Raw genomic sequence first — 7790 nt, 5'->3', positions numbered from 1 at the left:
TGAAGCCACTCTGATATACCTAGACGATATCATCGTATACTCTGCTACTTTTCAAGAACACTTGAATCGGCTAGGGCAGGTACTCGAGCGACTGCGATCCCATGGCCTGAAGGTAAAGCCAAAGAAGTGTCATCTCTTCAAGAGGGAGATCGAGTACCTGGGCCATAGGGTGTCCCAAGACAGAGTGCTACCGTCCCAAGACAAAGTGGCTGCAATACGACAATGGCTAGTGCCGAGAACACTGCGTGAGTTGAAGGCCTTCCTGGGACTGACTGGGTACTACCGGCGGTTCATCAAAGACTACGCAAAAATAGCGGGCCCTCTAAATGAGTTGTTGAGAGGAACGGCTGGGCAACCCAAGGGCCAAAGTATCCCCTGGGGACAGAAACAGGAAGAGGCCTTCCAGGCCCTGAAAGAAGCCCTGACATCGGCCCCCATCTTGGCTTATGCCGATTTTGATAAACCATTCATCTTAGCTACTGATGGCAGCCTCTACGGACTTGGGGCAGTCCTGTCGCAGGTACAAGATGGACATGAGAGAGTGATCGCTTATGCCAGTAGATCCTTGCGAGATACGGAGCGAAACCCCCATAACTACAGTTCCTTCCGGCTGGAACTCCTTGCCCTGGTGTGGGCTATGACGGAGAAATTTGCAGGATATCTGACAGGAGCTAAGATCTTCGTACGGACGGATAACAATCCCCTGGCCCATCTGGGTACTGCCAAGTTGGGAGCCCTGGAGCAACGCTGGGCGGCTCGCCTCGCAAAGTATGACTTCTCAATTCGCTACCGCTCCGCTACAGAGAACACTAATGCTGATGGTCTTTCGAGGGTTACTTTTGAAACTCCAGTAGGGGATATGGATGAACAAAAGGAAGAAGATGAAACTCCTGACTTCCGCAAGTTCGCTCCCCCAACAGTCGCGGCCCAGACAAGTGGGGAGGCCCGTAAGCTACCCAAAGCATTGGGGAGAACTAATGAAGAATGGGGCAGATTGCAAGATGAAGACATTGGACTGCAGCAATTGAAAAGCTGGGTAACCCAGTGCAGGAAACCCAACAAAGAAGAAAGGACTGATCTGGATGCCGAGATGAAGTCCGTTCTACATCAATGGGACAGACTGGAAGTGCATGGAGCTGTTTTGTTCCGCAAGTGGCAACAGCCTGCCGACCTAGAGGCGAGGTGGCAGGTAGTGATACCCAGAAGAATGGCACGGGAGATAGCCAAAGAGGCTCATGAGTTTGGAGCTCACTTCGGGCCAGTCAAGACATACCAGTGGCTGCAGCGTTACGTGTATTGTCCGCGACTGGAGGCCACAGTTGAAGAAGTTTGCCGACAGTGTCGAGTGTGTGAACTCACGAAGAGTACAGAACAGAGAGCACCCCTACAGTCCATCCAGACCACAGAACCGCTGGAAGTGTTGATGATAGACTATCTTCTTGTGGGACAATCGTCAAGAGGTCCACAGTATTGCCTGGTCATGATCGACCACTTCTCCAAGTTTGCAGTAGTCACCCCAACTCGGGACCAGACGGCCGAGTCTGCGGCACGAGCCATTTGTCAAGACTTCATTCGGGTCTATGGGTGTCCAAAGCGGATCCATTCAGATCAAGGGGCGTGCTTTCAAGGAAAAGTGATGGAAGAGCTACATCGACTGTACAGCATTGAAAAATCCAGGACAACTCCTTATCATCCCCAAGGAAACGGAGCCTGTGAGCGCTTTAACCGCACATTGCTGCAAATGCTGAGGACGCTAGAGGAAGACAAGAGGGCACACTGGCCTGACTACCTGCCAGAATTAGTCTGGGCTTACAATAATCGTGTCCACACCACCACCGGTTACACCCCATACATGTTACTGTTCGGTAGGGCTGGTCGAGAGATCGTGGAATTAAACCTAGAACAGCCAGAAGACCTAATAGAGCGATCAACCACCTCATGGGTGAAAGAACACCGTCGGCGTCTCCAGACCGTTCGCCGGTTGGCAGGTCAGCGGTTACAGGAGAGAGCTCATACAGACCGTCCTCCAGTTCAGGAGGTTCCATTGCAGCCTGGGGATCGGGTACTGGTACGAGAGAAACGTCCCAGAGGCAAGTTGAGTGAGCGTTGGGAAGTACAGCCGTATAAAGTGATCAAGAGAGTGTACCCTAATGGTCCGGTCTACGAAGTGCAGGTTGAGAATGAGGAATTTGCTTCACGGACTCTACATAGGAATATGTTACGGCCATGCCGGTCCAAAGATCCCGCACCTGTTCAGAGGACACCTCCTCCTGCCCCATACTCAGAACTTGTTATCTCTGATGGAGATTATGGTGAAGACTGGTGGACTGCTCCCAACACTGAAGGAGCCTCCCAGGTTACAGGTCATGAAGGCACTGTCACAGAACCATTGCCAGCCCGTAATGGAGAGGGGCCCTCGGACACACCCGAACCTCCTATTGTGGTGGATGAATCCAGACTGGCAGTTCCTAGTGGAGAGAGTCAGGTCGTAACAGATAGCCAGGACCTCCGGAGATCCAGTAGGCTTACTGCAGGGGTTCCACCAAACAGGTACGCTGCTGATGAGTTCATTTGGTCCACCTGTATGTATTGTGGACAATGTTGTACTGCTGTATAAAAAGTTACATTAACCATTATTTCTATGGACTATATAGCAAGGCCGAGGACGGACACCTTTAAGTGGGGAGGCATGTAAGAGGCAGCCCTGATCATCCAGCAACATTTCCAACACATATATATATATATATAGCAGACTGTCATGTTTCCCTCCAGCCACCAGAGGCCACTGTGGCTGAGTAGGACAGTGTGAGGAGTTGTTTCCAGAGGACAAGGAGTTAAGTGTTTTTCCCGGGCTGAGCAGAGAGCCTGGGGTGCAGGTGTCTGAGTACACAGGAAGAAGGACGCTGTGCACTGAGAGGGAGATCCACAGGGAAGATTAGAGTGATTTCTCCCTGCCAACCTGCTGTGACATGGTATCTGGGACATTAGAGTGTGTTTGCTCTCTGACTGACCTGATGTGTCCTGGTGTAGAAGAGAGACTGCTGTAGTGTGAGGCACTTACCAGAGGAACTGTGAGTGAATTCCAGGCCCTGCCTGATTACACGTCCAGAGCTGCTGATTATCTCTAACCAGAGTTACAGAGACTACAAAGAGAGGCCAGAGCTGAGCCACGCTGAAGCAAGCAAGCAAGCAAGCAAGCAACCAGATCGGGACCCAGACTGTATCTGCCTGCATGTGCCGGACACCGAACTGTGAGTGCACTGATGCTAACCGGAGCTAGGACATAGTGGAATAGGATTTAGTTTAGTGCACCGTAGAGGTGCACCCCGGGTAGCGGGGACAGATAGGACTACCTAGAAGAGAGTAGCCTGCTATTGCCTGTACTTGTGTTTGTGATTCATTTGTGTTCTTTATGCAAATTTCAATTATCTTTGTTGTGAATTCTCAAGCTGTTCATATTGTAAATCTGCTTCTCCGGCAGTTAGAGTTCTCCTTTAATAAAGCCGGTTTCTACTTCAGCATCCTTGTCTGCTGCACTGTACTTGAGTCCTGCTCTACGGTCTCTTCCTCTTGCTGACCGTTACATGTGTACAAACCTTCTTGCCTCCAGATGCAGAGGATGTCCCCTCGTCACAGTCACAGTCACAGTCCTGGGAATGAAAACTGACCCCTGATATATTTATACATATTAATTAGATGAGTAGTTGTTGAAACCGTTATGTTTCAGCAACTACTCATCCCCGATAACTGGCCTGATTATTGGTCTGTGTTAAAGAGCCTTGAGTAAGTAGTGATAATGACCTCATATACACAAGCTTATGGGTCCATACAGTGTGGGTTACAGAGCACCTGTTCTCATAATCAATGAACGTTCCAGTGGTCAGAATCCCACCGATCTAATAGGGGATAACTTTATATAGCTGGAATAGCCCTTTAAAATCCATTAAAGTGGTTTTTTTTTCATAGATTTTAGTACTCTGGATAGGTCATCAGTATCTGATCTGTGGGGGTCTGACACCCAGGACCCCTGCCGATCAGCTGTTTGAGAAGGCACCAGTGTGAGCACCGCAGCCCTCTCCCTGCTTACCAAGCACAGTGCTGTCCATTGTATAGTAGCTGTGCCTAGGCCACGTGACCAATGAACATGATGTCACAGGAGCACCGCTGCCTTCTCAAGCAGTTGATCGGTGGGGATCCTGGGTGGTGGACCCCCACCGATCAGATACTGATGACCTATCCTGAGGATAGGTTATCAGTTATAAAGTCTTGGAAAGCCCCTTTAAAAGGGTAGGTACAGCCCTAATCTAAGGAGGAGATCACTGAATACATATTTTTGCATCTCCCATTAAGTCAGTCCCAAACTTAACCCTATAATCCACGTACATTAATTATGGCATTGCATTTCTGAAGGGAAAAAAAACCTCCATTGTTTGTAATTTGATTTCTTAAGAGTATTGCATAATATTGTTCTCACCGTTAATGGGTCACCTTTCTCTAATTTAACCCTTCTATGACAGTACTTGATGTACCATTTATATTTGCAGTACACTTATTACGTAACACAAATTTCGCCAAGGGGAACATGCTGTGAAAATATATCTTTGGGTTGGTACAAATACATGCCTAAGGCTTTTTCCATGTTTAAGCCAAGCAAGTACCGGCATTAAGGAAAGTAACAAAATATGTGCCAACTAGACTGCCCTACATAAAATCTAAAAATATATCTGTAATGTGTATATCTGTGTCAATAGCGTTGCTTTGTAAAAATAAAAAGTACATTCATTGCGTCATTGCAGCTATACCCGTTTTAAAGCATATTGCCCATTACAGAGGATCAAACCTCACAGAAAGATCATCCATACAGGGAGTGCAGAATTATTAGGCAAGTTGTATTTTTGAGGATTAATTTTATTATTGAACAACAACCATGTTCTCAATGAACCCAAAAAACTCATTAATATCAAAGCTGAATATTTTTGGAAGTAGTTTTTAGTTTGTTTTTAGTTTTAGCTATTTTAGGGGGATATCTGTGTGTGCAGGTGACTATTACTGTGCATAATTATTAGGCAACTTAACAAAAAACAATTATATACCCATTTCAATTATTTATTTTTACCAGTGAAACCAATATAACATCTCAACATTCACAAATATACATTTCTGACATTCAAAAACAAAACTAAAACAAATCAGTGACCAATATAGCCACCTTTCTTTGCAAGGACACTCAAAAGCCTGCCATCCATGGATTCTGTCAGTGTTTTGATCTGTTCACCATCAACATTGCGTGCAGCAGCAACCACAGCCTCCCAGACACTGTTCAGAGAGGTGTACTGTTTTCGCTCCTTGTAAATCTCACATTTGATGATGGACCACAGGTTCTCAATGGGGTTCAGATCAGGTGAACAAGGAGGCCATGTCATTAGATTTTCTTCTTTTATACCCTTTCTTGCCAGCCACGCTGTGGAGTACTTGGACGCGTGTGATGGAGCATTGTCCTGCATGAAAATCATGTTTTTCTTGAAGGATGCAGACTTCTTCCTGTACCACTGCTTGAAGAAGGTGTCTTCCAGAAACTGGCAGTAGGACTGGGAGTTGAGCTTGACTCCATCCTCAACCCGAAAAGGCCCCACAAGCTCATCTTTGATGATACCAGCCCAAACCAGTACTCCACCTCCACCTTGCTGGCGTCTGAGTCGGACTGGAGCTCTCTGCCCTTTACCAATCCAGCCACGGGCCCATCCATCTGGCCCATCAAGACTCACTCTCATTTCATCAGTCCATAAAACCTTAGAAAAATCAGTCTTGAGATATTTCTTGGCCCAGTCTTGACGTTTCAGCTTGTGTGTCTTGTTCAGTGGTGGTCGTCTTTCAGCCTTTCTTACCTTGGCCATGTCTCTGAGTATTGCACACCTTGTGCTTTTGGGCACTCCAGTGATGTTGCAGCTCTGAAATATGGCCAAACTGGTGGCAAGTGGCATCTTGGCAGCTGCACGCTTGACTTTTCTCAGTTCATGGGCAGTTATTTTGCGCCTTGGTTTTTCCACACGCTTCTTGCGACTCTGTTGACTATTTTGAATGAAACGCTTGATTGTTCGATGATCACGCTTCAGAAGCTTTGCAATTTTAAGAGTGCTGCATCCCTCTGCAAGATATCTCACTATTTTTGACTTTTCTGAGCCTGTCAAGTCCTTCTTTTGACCCATTTTGCCAAAGGAAAGGAAGTTGCCTAATAATTATGCACACCTGATATAGGGTGTTGATGTCATTAGACCACACCCCTTCTCATTACAGAGATGCACTTCACCTAATATGCTTAATTGGTAGTAGGCTTTCGAGCCTATACAGCTTGGAGTAAGACAACATGCATAAAGAGGATGATGTGGTCAAAATACTCATTTGCCTAATAATTCTGCACTCCCTGTACAGTCAGCTACAACAATCACTTCACTGGCCCATTTCAGCCACTGAACAATCATTATCCATTTTGATCAACTTTAGGCCTCCTGCATACGAACATATCCACTTTTGCGGTCTGCAAATTGCGGATCTTCAAAACACGGATACCGCCCTCGTGTTTTCTGCATTTCACGGATTGGTACAGCCTGCCCTCTGTTAGGACATAAAAGGACATGTACAATTATTTTTTTTTTGCAGCTGCCATGGAAAAGTAGTGTGGATGCGGACAGCACATGGTGTGTTTTTGGCATCTTTTGCAGCCCCATTGAAAGGAATGGCTCCAATTCTGATCCACAAAAAAAGCGGATAAGACGTGGACAAAAACTACAGTCATGTGCATGAGACCTTAGGCTAATGTGTATGGGCCCCTTAACAAGAATGCTATATTATCACTGCAGATAGCTTTCTGGTCAATTGTATTTTTATTAAATGTTTTTAGAGTATGTCCACATGGGACTGAAACTATTTGGATTTGCTAGCGGTAATTTCAGGTGCAGCAAATCTGCAGCATTTTGCAGTAGCAGCAAAATGAATGGATGCGATTTTAAGAACTCAGCCCCCAAAAAAACACACACATACTGCAAAAAAAAAAAAAAAAGCTGTGTAAATTGACCTGTGGTGGATTTTTAATTCACTGCATGTCAATTTAGGGTATGGCTAAACGGCGACGTGTTGCGTGACAAGAAAGTCACGTGACATTGCACATAATGATTGCCCATAATTTTGCAGTGTGGTACACAGTGGTGTATTTTGGTTTTGTGCTGCTCTAGGCAAGACTAAACTCGGGCAACCCCCTAATATAAATTTGACCCACCCCTTCTCCCCCCTCTAACCACTCAACGGGTCCCAACCCCCTTACCCCATAAAACAACTAAGTAATAGATTTTTTGTGAATTACTGTAATTTAAGTACTTACAGTTTTTGAAGACAGCAGGCTCAGGAGTCAGTGCATTGGTGGCCGGGGCCTGGCCTCAGTGTTCACGGTGACCGTGTGCAGGATCCGTTCTGCACTTGGAGGAGATAAGGCTCACCCTAGCGTTGCCGGCATGTGACTGCACCTCCGTGTGACGTCACGACGGTAACGCGCAGACGCAAAAGGCAGGGGAGGTCGGGAGGAAGTCAGGAGGAGGAGGAGGAATTAAGTCTTTCAACTCCTTCACTATGTGGCGCCGGCGATGCCGCTCGCATAGTGAAGGATCGGACAAGGGGCAAAAATAATATTTAGCATATTGTGTAACTATCACTAAGCAAACAAGGCATTTTGCCGCCCCATTGGCAAGTGCCGCCCTAGGCAAATGCCTTGTTTGCCTTGTGATAGATACACCCCTGGT

The sequence above is a fragment of the Bufo gargarizans genome, chromosome 2, assembly GCF_014858855.1.
Source record: "Bufo gargarizans isolate SCDJY-AF-19 chromosome 2, ASM1485885v1, whole genome shotgun sequence".
NCBI lineage: Eukaryota > Metazoa > Chordata > Amphibia > Anura > Bufonidae > Bufo > Bufo gargarizans.
The sequence above is the reverse complement of the archived record's forward strand: the minus strand, read 5'-3'. Positions refer to the sequence as shown.